Source organism: Pelophylax lessonae, assembly GCF_965119305.1.
Source record: "Pelophylax lessonae genome assembly, chromosome: 7".
Taxonomy (NCBI): Eukaryota; Metazoa; Chordata; class Amphibia; order Anura; family Ranidae; genus Pelophylax; species Pelophylax lessonae.
The window spans coordinates 96125348-96138082 of NC_138774.1; positions in this window are offsets into that span (position 1 = coordinate 96125348).

Below are 12735 nucleotides of genomic sequence, written 5' to 3' on the forward strand. Positions count from 1 at the left end.
AGGGCTAATGTTTGGGGCCTGGAATGGGCGACACTTACTTCTGTATCCTGTGAATGCCTAATGTACCTTCAGCCACAGAATACTACGTTCTTAGCTGTCAGGTAAATGCATGTGGGTTAATTTTTGGGGCCCGGAATGGCCGACACTTACTTCTTTATCCTGTGAATGCCTAATTTTTCAGACTGGAAATGAAAAACAATGGGTCTGTAAAGGTTCCGCCAAATTGTGGAATGGATGCGGACCCATTTTACAGATGTGTGAATGGACCCTATATGTATTAGACAATGTATTTACCGGCTGCTGTCAGTTCTGGTTGATTTATGAAAAAGAAAAAAATATTTTTTGCTGTAAAAAAAAAATAAAAAAATTTAGGGCAACTTTTTCAATTGCTATACTTCTGTTATGACATTGTCCATGTGCTGGGACCATTTGTGCACAGCTAGTATGTCTTTTGTGGCTGCAAATATGACCTAAAGGTTTTTAAAGTTCGCCTCCCAGTAAATTCAATGGGGCCCGCCGCAAACTTGCGGTTCGCGGACTTTTGAGAAAATTTGCGGCTGGCGTTCGCGAACCGCCCCGGCCAATGTTCGTCCATCACTATTGATCCTCCTCATCTGCCCCGGCACCATCCTCCTCTGACTCCTCTTCAGACTCCTGTTGTTGACTTGTCTCAGATGGAGTAGCACCCCCTGGGAATTCATCGAACATTGTGACTTCCTCATCTTACTGCTCCTCGACGGCTTGATCAATGACACAACGCAATGCACGCTCCAGAAAGTAGGCGTAAGGTACGATGTCACTGATGGCGCCCTGGCCGTGACTGACCAGTTTGGTGATCTCATCAAATGGCCGCAGAAGTCTGCATGCGTCGCTCATGAGCAGCCACTGGCGAGGTGAAAAAAACCCAAGCTCCCCAGAACCCGTCCTGCCGCAGAGTTCATACAGGTAGTCGTTAACTGCACGTTTCTGCTGGAGCAGCCTATCAAGCATATACAAGGTTGAGTTCCATTGCGTCAGGCAGTCACAAATAAGACGCCTGACGGGAAGGTTGTGTCGCTGCTGAATATCAGCAAGGAGAGCCATGGCTGTGTAAGATCTTCTGAAATGGCCCAAGATTTTCCTGGCCTGCCGCAAGATGTCCTGGACCCCAGGGTATTTGGCAACGAATCATTGCACGACCAAGTTCAGGACGTGTGCCATGCATGGCACGTGTGTAATTTTGCCTTGTTTCAGCACGCTCAGCAGATTGTCACCATTTTCGCACACCACTTTTCCAACTGTCAAATTGTGTGGTGTCAGCCACTGATCTGCCTGTGAACGCAAAGCTGAAAGGAGTGCAGGACCAGTATGGCAACGTCTCACCTGGCATGTGGAATAGATTCTGGGGATCTTGGGTGTCGCAGCAGAAGAGACGGTAGCAGTGGAAAAGGAGGAGTCAGCTGAGGAGGAGAGGGAGGATGGAGTAGGAGGAGGAGAAGAAGAGGCAGGCCTGCATGCAATCCGTGGCGGTAAAACTAAATCTACACGGGCTACATGCTTGACAGCCGTTCAGAAGGTTCACCCAGTGGGCAGTAAAAGTTATATACCTTCCCTGCCCGTGTTTGCTAGACCATGTGTCTGTGGTCAGATGTATCTTGGCACCGACACTGTGTGCCAGAGATACATTCACTTGCCGCTGAACATGGCCATATAGCTCTGGAATGCCCTTCTGCGAGAAATATTTCCTTCCTGGGACCTTTCATTGTGGTGTTCCAATGGCCACAAATTTCCGAAAGGCCTTCCAGTCCACCAGTTGATATGGCAGTAGTTGGCGGCCTATAAGTTCTGACAAGCCAGCAGTCAGCCGTTGGGCAAGAGGGTTATCCGGCGTCATCATTTTTTTACGCTCCAACATTTGGGCCATGGAAGCCTGCCTTTTTCCAGAACAATGTGAGGATGGCATGATGGAAGGTGGAGTGGAGGACAATTGTGAGGAGAGAGGAGAACGAGAAGGAGAAGAGGCTGGACGGTGAGAGCCTGGAGTGTGGCTTTGTGGGTTCTGAAGGCGTTGCTCCCACTGGGCTTGGTGATGGAAGTCCAAGTGCCTTCTTAAGGCAGTCTTCCCTAGGTGAGTGTTGGGCTTACCGCGACTTATGCGTTGACTGCAAAGGCTGCAGATGGCACCACTATTGTCAGCAGCGGACACATTAAAAAAAGCTCACACTGCGGAGCCATGTGCCGGCGTCCTGGGAGCGCCAGATGTGACTGTACATGGTTGATGGCTCGCTCCTGATACATTAGCAGTCTGCTTTGTCTCTCCTGTGCAATGTAAGTTCCGCCTGCTTCTCCTTTCTATCTGCTGGTCCATCTCTTCCTCTGAACAGGGCCGTCTTTTCCACTGGGCATGCCCGGCGGTTGCCCGGGGGCCCCACTTGCCAAGGGGTCCCACATGGATGGTGGCATGTCCCTGGTGGTCTAGGGCCCCCCCGTTCAATCCGTTGTTCGCCGGCCCGGGCCCCCCCTTATTGCTTCCTCCCCTCCGGCGGCGGCCGTGGCTCGAGTCTGCACTGCAGTGCACACTGGTTGCTAAGGCCAGCCCGATTGGCATCTAGCAACCAGTGACGTGAGCAGGGCAGACCCAGGATGCACATCGCCGCAGCGGAGGACTCGGAGGAGGATCCTCCTCCTCGTCGGCTCTTCCTCCTCACTCCTCTCCTCCGGCTCCGTCTCGACCCTAGAAGACTCTGGCTCCACCTCCGCCTCCACCCACCTCCTCCCATGTGCAGCAGCAGCCGTTGTAAAGGTAAGGCTGCCACAGCCTGCCAGGCTGATTGATTAAATTATATATTTTTTAACTCTCTCATGGCATGATGGCAATGATGGGATCGAATCGATGACACAAGAGACAGACAACTGCCTGTCCTGGCTGGAGGATATACCTTACTATATATTGGTCCCTGGCCTGTAATATGTATATAGTAAGGTATATACCCCAGGTAGTAGTTGTACTCTCTTGTAGTATATAGTGTTCCCTGTAATGTGTATATAGACTATATACATATTACAGGGAACACTATACTACAAGAGAGTACAACTACTGCCTGGAGTATATACCTTACTATATACATATTACAGGGACCAATGTATACTACAAGAGAGTACAACTACTACCTGGAGTATATACCTTACTATATACATATTACAGGGACCAATATATACTACAAGACAAGAGACAACTACCTGGAGTATATACCTTACTAACTATATACATATTACATGGAACACTATATACTACAAGAGACTCTTGTAGTATATAGTGTTCCCTGTAATATGTATATAGTAAGGTATATACTCCAGGTAGTAGTTGTACTCTCTTGTAGTATATAGTGTTCACTGTAATGTGTATTCTCGTGGGTGATTGTGTAGGCAGGGGGCCCCAGTGCACTGCATTGCCCAGGGGCCTATAAGGCTCTTAAGATGGCACTGCCTCTGAACTCCCCTCCTCTTCTTCTCTTGTGGGCACCCACGTGATGTCCATAGACACGTCATCATCGACGTCACCTTCCCCACCACTAACATTTGAGATCTCTGAGTAGGCAGCAACAGCGGGGACCAACCTCCTTGGGCTGATCTGGGTACTGTCGTCAGACTGCTGAGTGGCGGCTGTTGCTACCTCCTCTTCCTGATCCAATGCCAAGAATGGCTGCGCTTTGCAAATGTCTTATGATGGATCTGAAAATAATTCTAGTGACTCAAGCGGAGGGTATATGGTGGTGGTGTTGGTGGTGGTGTCTTCGGGGGTGCACACAGCAGAGAGTGAAGAGGGTGCAGATAGAGAGGATGAGGAGGGTGCAGAAGAGGAAGGCTGAGTGAGCAACTCAACCAAGTCTGGTGCGTCCTTTGACGTAATCGAACGCACCTTCTGAAACTTCACACTTTGGCATCGGCCTACTGCTCCTGCCCTACCCCTACCACCCCTGCGTAAGGGCCTGCCTCTTCCTCTGCCTGTCATTTCTTAAATTACCCTGTGACAAAAGTCTCTAGAGAAGCGCAGTATATGTGGAAGAAGGTATATAACACCCTGCTTCAATCTGTGGTATTGGGGGGCCACTGGTCTATCACACCAGTTCTACAAAAAATTGTCCAGTAACTGTTGTCACTGTGTGTAGCACAGTTAAAGCAGAGTTCCACCCAAAAGTGGAACTTCCGCTTTAGGGAGTCCCGACCCCCCGACATGCCACATTTGGCATGTCATTTTTTGGGGGGGGGAGCGGGTACCTAGTTTTGACAGGTACCCGCTCCCACTTCCGCTCGGAGCGCCGCGGCGCCCTGAGCGAAAGTTCTCCTCTCCCCCTCCCTCCCTGCAATCTTCTGGGACACGTCAGAGGTCCCAGAAGATTGCCGGCCAATCACGGCGCACAGCGCGACTCGCGCATGCGCAGTGGGTACCCGGCTGTGAAGCCGCAAACTGTAACAGCCGGGTGCCCACAGCAGTGATGCCGGCGCCGAGGGAGAGGATCGAGGCTTCCGGCGGCCGCATCGCTGGACCGTTGGACAGGTGAGTAAATGGCTGGAACTCCGCTTTAACACAGCAAAAGAGGCCACATTTTTCAGGACTAAAATACACTGTTATAAAAGTATACTGTTAGATAACACCCCACTTCAATCTGTGGTATTTGGGGGCCACTGATTTATCACACCAGTTATACAAAAAAATGGCCAGTAAGTTTGGCACTGTGTGTAGCACAGTTAACGTAACAAAAGATGCAAAATATTTGCAGGACACAAATACACTTATAAAAGTATACTGTTAGATAACACCCCACTTCAATCTGTGGTATTGGGGGGCCACTGGTTTATCACACCAGTTATACAAAAAATTGGCCAGTAAGTTTGGCACTGTGTGTAGCTCAGCATTAACGCAGCAAAAGAGGCAATATTTTTGCAGGACACAAATACACTGTTATGAAAGTATACTGTTAGATAACATCCCGCTTCAACCTGTGGTATTGGGGGGGCACTGGTCTATCACACCAGTTCTACAAAAAATTGGCCAGTAAGTTTGGCACTGTGTATAGCACAGTTAACGCAGCAAAAGAGGCAACATTTTTGCAGGACAAAAACACACTGCTTCAAGCTGTGGTTTTGGGGGGCCACTGGTCTATCACACCAGTTCTACAAAAAATTGGCCAGTAACTGTTGTCACTGTGTAGCACGGTTAACACAGCAAAAGAGGCAACATTTTTGCAGGACAAAAATGCACTCTTATAAAAGTATACTGTTAGATAACACCCCGCTTTAATCTGTCGTTTAGGGGGGCCACTGGTCTATCACACCAGTTATAATACTTTTTTAAAAGTGCTTTTGTCACCCTTTGTAGTTGTAGTATCACTGCAGAAACGCTCACCACACCAGTCACAATGCTGCACAGTGCTCAATACAAATCCACTATAATATGCTTTCTATATTATAAGTGTATTACACCCTTATATAGTGCACTGCACACCAAAGAATAGTACACCTATACCAAATACCAGTCTTTGAAAGGACTTTTGTGGACATAACAGAGCCATCTGTGTCACTGACAATCTGTCCCTGCTGCACACAGCAAACCTTTCCCTACACTGACAAAAAGTAGAATGTAAAATGGCCACCAGGTCAGGTCTATTTATAAGGTAGGGGGTATGTCCATGTGCTGAAATGTCTCAATTGGCTGTCCTGTTCCACCTGATGGATGTGTCATGGGTCAAAGTTCTCCCCAATGTAAACTAATATGGCCACCGCGAACATCGCCATATGTTCGCAATATCGGCGTACTGCGAATGAGCAAATTTCGCCGCAAACCGACCGCCGGGTGAACCGCAAGGCCATTTTGAATTACAAATTACAATTGAACTACACCCTTTCGATTATAGATGACTAAAATGAGCTTTAGTCGACTAAAATGTAGGACGTTTCAGTCGACTAAAATGTAGGACGTTTTAGTCGACTAAAATGTACTGGAGAATTAGTCGACTAAATATGACTAAAACTAAAATGCCATTTTAGTCCTAAGACTAAGACTAAAATTAAATTGAAATTTGCCGCCAAATTTAACACTGAGCAAAAGGAGGAGCGGTGGAGAAGGCAGCCGGCTGACCGATGCCTTTAAACAGTTCTTTTGTCCTCAGCAGCACCCAGGGCTGTAAGGTTTAAGCAACCATCGCCAGCGTCTCCATCATGATTATCTAGGCACAAAACCAGACTTGGAGACCTTTCCAGCTGCCCATCCACTGGCTTACTGGGTCTTGAGGATGGACCACTGGCCAGAACTTGCTCAATATGCAATGGTGCTACTGGCCTGTCCTGCTTCCAGCGTGCTTTCCGAACGGACCTTCAGTGCCGCTGGAGGTTTTGTGACGGACAAAACAGTGAGTCTGTCTACAGACTCTGTTGATCAGCTGACTCATCAAAATGAACCAGTCCTTGATCAACAAGAGCTATCAGGCCCCTGATGCTGATGTAACAGATTGAATTTGCTAGGGGTCTGCCATCCCTTGAAGACTGCATAAGCTGCCTATCCTATTCCTCTACCTTGATTCTGCTAGCTTCCAACAATGTTTTTAGTTTAGGTCACTGTTAACCCCCAAGGCCTAATTTTTCAGCACTTGTATGACAGGTGCATACAATTTAAATGTCGTATGTCACTTTTAACAGCAGGCCCTGTCCCTGTGTCCTGCTAACTGTGAGGGGTTACGGTGTTCAGGCACCACCTTCCACAAAGGCCCAATTTTTTGCACTTGTATAGCACATGCGATTTCAAATTTGCATGGCATTCTTACCAGCAGGTCCCATTCCTGCACCCAGCAAGAGTAACTACGAGGCCTTGGTTACGGTGTTCAGGCACCACCTTCCACAAAGGCCCAATTTTCAGCACTTGTATAGCACATGAGATTTCAAATTTGCATGGCATTCTTACCAGCAGGTCCCATTCCTGCACCAAGCAAGAGTAACTGCGAGGCCTTGGTTAAGGTGTTCTGGCACCACATACGGCAAAGGCCCAATTTTTGTCACTTGTATAGCACATGAGATTTCAAATTTGCATGGCATTCTTACCAGCAGGTTCCATTCCTGCACCCAGCAAGAGTAACTACGAGGCATTGGTTACGGTGTTCAGGCACCACCTTCCACAAAGGCCCAATTTTCAGCACTTGTATAGCACATGAGATTTCAAATTTGCATGGAATTCTTACCAGCAGGTCCCATTCCTGCACCAAGCAAGAGTAACTGCGAGGCCTTGGTTAAGGTGTTCAGGCACCACCTACGGCAAAGGCCCAATTTTTGTCACTTGTATAGCACATGAGATTTCAAATTTGCATGGCATTCTTACCAGAAGGTCCCATTCCTGCACCCAGAAAGAGTAACTGTGAGGGGTTGGTTACGGTGTTCAGGCACCAGCAACACCAAAGGCCCAATTTTTGGCACCTGTATGACAAGCACATGCAATTTCATATTTGCATGGATTTTTTAGCAGCAGGGCCTGTTCCTGCACCCAGCAACAGTAACTGCAAGGGGTTACGGTGTTCAGGCACCATCAACAACCAAGGACCAATTTTCTGCACCCGTATGACAATTACATGCGACTTGAAACTTGTATGTATATTTGTATATGACATTTTTTTCTTTAGAAATGTCAGTATAGCTGCAGCAGGCTACATACATTGTAGAGATGCACTACTTTACAGGCACATTTAAGGGACCCCCCAGGCACGATATTTGAAGGAATTTTTCATTTTTATAGTTTCACTTTAAGCCTCATTAAAATCAGTAAATCAGTGCTCCTTTAAAAAAGATTGTTTTTAAAAGCTTTTTTTTCATTGCTACATGTTTCCCAGGTCAGGACTCCGTCCCCCATACACTTTTTTGGGGCAATAACTTGCATTTAAGCCTTCAAAATGAGGCCGTTTGATTTTCGAAGTTTGAGTCCCATAGACTTCAATGATGTTCGTTTGTTCGAACAAACTTTTCCTCTGTTCGCGGTGTTCTGGTGCGAACCGAACCGATGGTGTTGGGCTCATCCCTACTGGTAAACTGTAAAGACTTTTAAGCATTGCCTATTCAGATTTTTAGGTACCGTAATTTGCCACTGTTCCACAGGTGTACACAATTTTAAAACGTGACATGTTAGGTAACTATTTACGCAACATGATATTTTAATATTTTACAAAAAAAAACTGGGTATTATATTGTGTTTGTGTGAAAAAAAATGCATTAAAGTGTATTTTTTTAAAAAAATTTGCATTTAAAAAACCGCTGTGCAAATACCATGTGACATAAAAAACTGCAACACTCACCGTTTTATTCTCTAGGACCTCTGCCCTAGAGAATAAAATATCATTAAAAGTATTTTTTTAAATGCAAGCAGTGTACGTGCCTGAATTTGACCTGGTATAAGCCTCTTGCCATCCCTGTAAGCCAGGGCTAGAGTTTAAGAAGAAATAGCACAAATAGCCAATCAGTACATGTAATGATGTGAAGCATGCTGATAGGAGAAGAAAGCAGAGTGACAGAGAGATGAGCTTATCACTGTGCTGAGTTTACTTTCCCTGTCCACTCACAGGGTGGGATGGGTCTAGGATAACCTGGGCTCAGAGAAAGTGAGTTAAATGATGCTGGACATCAGACTTAGAACATCAAGCTGTAGTACTATGGGAAGAATGTATGAATTGATGACAAATATTGCAACAAAAGTTAGTTTTACTATTTTATCTTTTATTGGGCTTTCATTTATATCTTGTTATTTTTGGCTGGATTTTGTTATAAGGAGGACTGGTTTATTATTAGACACAGAAGAGCTGTGCTTGTAGGACAGAGAAAAAAAAGAAAGCTTTTACCTGTATACTTACTGTATGTAATTTTTTCCCATCATCAGAAATAGTCACCCAACACATGTCACAATATTCAAAGCACGGTTGGGAGAAGTAGAATATGGTGCAGCCAACCCAAAAGTGCACCAGAAACGCACATGACATGCAACTGAAACACAGCGGTAAAAATGCATGTGTTTGTATTGCGAGTTTGCTACAGAGCACTGTGTTAGGTCTCTTATGTGCTAAAGATTGTGTGCCTACAGGTTTCAATGATGGAAGTCCGCCTCTTTCCACCCAAGGGGCTCATTTGTACAAGTTATTTTTAATAGCCAATTTACTTCCATCATCAGAAATTAGAAATTCTGTCAGCATGAGCTGCGGACTTGTTTTGATCGAGCAATAGTTGAGATTTTGTTAAGGATGCAAAACACTAGGTGTTCATTTATAAATGTTCTCACACAAGATTAACACAACTTTCACATCAGCGTGATTTGACATGCGAATTGACAGGTGAAATCACAGCCTATTGCCGGCAATGGGAGCGTCCCAATTGGTGCGGCGCCGCACCGATTTCCAAAAGTAGTTCCTGCACTACTTTTGGCAACTTTGGGGCCAATTTCAATAGACATCTGTGCATGAACTCGCACAGATGTCTTTCAAGTCATCCCCAAAGTCGGACTGAAATACAGCTTTGAAATCGTGTAATTTCAGATGAACTTGCACAATTTCAAAGCCGCGTTCAGTGTGAACGAGGACTTACACATTTTTCTAATTAGTGAAACTGAAAGTTGTGTTAATCGTGTGTGAAAACATTTATAAATAGACTGGTTAATTGTAATAATTATAAATCAGTTTTGTGATAAACCTTGTACTGTAAGGTAACATCACAGTATATCAGGGCATATGTGTAGCTTATCTGAAGTCACAGAAATAGATCTGCAGTCTAATAGACATTGTATGAACAACTTTTATTTTCATGGCCCTGCCTCCATTTCCCTGTTACATAAGTGTGCAGAGCCTCTAAACTTGACTGTGCATTTCAGTCCAATAGGCACCAGAATTAGACCGAGTGTTCCTAGTAGTTAGCACTCAGAAACAGCCCTGGCCAGATAACATGTGATCCATGTGACGGGAGTCACTTTGGGTGGGGGACTCGTGGAACCCAGCTTACCTTAGAGAGGTCTGAAAACTTTTGTTTCAGCTCTCCAGGTCCCTCTTATGTGTAGGTCACCCTGTGTCTATTAGGGGCACAGGTGATGGAGAAAATGATTGACAACTACTTAACAGACACTGAGAATGTGGATTGGATTACTTTAAATGGGACAGTTATTTTTATCAACAATATCCCTCAAGAAATTTATGATGCATTAATTCCACTGTATCAGAATGATGGAACATTGTATGAGCATTTGAATCAAGGGGGGTGTAGTGCGCTTCAAGAATGAATTAAATTGTAAATTATTAAAAATTATATATAAACATGAATATTAGTGTCCAGATTCGTGAAGGGAGCTATCTATCCGATTCAGTGAAATTCATATTTTCAATAAATTATACATGTGTTTAAATAAACATTGTCATGAAACATTCCATAAAAACCGTGAAACAATAATTTCAGTCTCTAAAGTGCTTAATGCTTATAATTAAATCTTTCCCAATGTAGTGACTAGTAGTCTATGTGTTTCAAAAGGAGTCTACTGTGAAGTAATAAATCATTTTCCAATTAAACAAACAGTGTGATTCCAATCCTGATTGTGAATGATTCAAATAGGTGCTTCCGTGCAAGTAAAGTGCTGTGACTTGTTTCCTCCACCAGGTGTCACTTCTAGGTGCTCTAAATTCTCACCTCCAGTAAAGAAATATAATGCCTGTGTATATATTCTTTTCCTCTATCGTGGTTCCTTATAGTTCCCGGGATCTTCCTAAAGGGTACTGTGTATTAGCGGTCCTTATTTTGCCTCTGGGGTTCCTTATAGAGGACTCCTTATATCCCGTAATTTACACCACCTCGGGGGCTCATTAAATGAAAAGGGCCATCATGGTGCAGTATTTAAAAGCAATTTATTCCAAACATCAAAATTACACTTACAGTTAGTTTTCTTGTTTATCGCATTAGATCAGCCTGGGCCACGCTATGGAGACAGCGTTCACTACGTCACGTCACTTCCGGTTAGTTGGGCTCCTCCTACGTGTTGCGTCACATCACGTAACTTTCTGAGGAACCATTTTTATATATACATAATTGTATGAGCATTGCATCATACACTATTGTGGGTAGGAGCCAGACAGTCTGCTACTGGGGGTCTACTTATTAATAAGGTGTTCTGTGTTTATACTTAGGATAATGTGTAATGTATTTTGTATTAGCCTTGTTGCTGGAAGTCATGTCACCCAGGCTGGTTTAAGTGGTTTAAGAGTTAATTAGCATGTTAATTTTAGCATTGTCAGCTAGTAGTTGCTAAAGGGGGGAGATCACTGTATTGTTAATTGTGCTAAATATCTCACCTTTTGTCTACTGTGGAGATGTGTTTGTACTTGTAATAATGTGCATTGCACCTTATGAGCTTGATGCCGGCAGTCTGACCTGGATTGCAATCCTGAATAATCAAAGCATTGTCTAGGTGTGGATTCCCATTATTTCATATCCTCTATGATGGGATAAGTCATGATTCAGCTCGGTATCTAAAGCATTGTGTGATGTTTTGGGTAAGTATCTGGGTTATTGTTCATGTGGTTGTTGTTTTGCTATGGTAATTATATTTCTGTGTGCAGTTTGTATTGTTAGGGTAATGTGATCAGGAGGGGGATGTCCTCCTGTGGGATATATATTCTGTGTGAGTTTGTTCAATAAAGAGTTCCAGATCTCATACAAGCTCAGTTGTTGGCTAGTCTTGTATGTTATGCAGCTATAATATCTGACATTTATGTTCAAGACTGAAGGAAGTGGGATACTGATGGAAGCACTCAAGCACAGTGTGGGTCGGTTTCGTCAGAATCCACCTAGATTACATCACTGCCACAAGCTCTTCATTCCACCTAATGGCCAATAAAGAATATTCCCCAAGTGGATCTCACTACCAGTTGATACAAGACAACATTTTATCACCTTGAACTGAGGAAGTGGCAATTTAAAGCCACAAAACACATTTTATTTGGTGAAATAAAGCAATTGGATGTTTTACTAAAGCAGACAACTCATGCCTATCCTTTAAACAACCTCATCGAGCGGCTCTGCCAATTGAACTACCTACAGGCCCTTTTTGCGCTGTCCACCACTAGCCCTGGCAAGATGCGCCCGCTGTTTTCTTCTGCAATGCAGGTCTGTGAGCTGTGACTCTTACTTAGGCTCCATAAACAAGTATGTGTTTGGAATCGTGGGCAGAAGCACCGCAATTCCTCCCACGATTCCAAATCTTTGCAAAACACGGGCCGCGTTTGCGATGCCATTACTTCTTAATGGCACTTCTGTTGCGGTGCGATTTTGCCACGATTGTTGCGTGACAAATCGCGGCAAAATAGTGCAAGCAAAATCGCAGAATGCGTGTCGCCCAAAAAAAGTTCCAGAACAACAACTGCAACAATTGCGGCAAAATCGCACCGCGATTGGGGTGCCATTAAGAAGTAATGGCATCGCAAACACATCCAAGGTTTTGGAATCGCAGGCAGAATATCAGCAATTCCACCCGCGATTCCAAAAGCCTAGGTGTGAATGGAGCCTTAAAGAGGAAATCCTGCCTAATCATAACAATGTCCCTCCCCCTCCTGCTAACTATCCTGACTTCCCTATGTAGAGAAGATCTGTATACTTACCTTTTGTCAGCCTGCTCTGGTCTGGTCATCTAATCCCACAGCTCCAGCTCCCCTGTGTCAATGAGCATCCAGCTGCAGGGGAGAGGAGGGAGCTCCG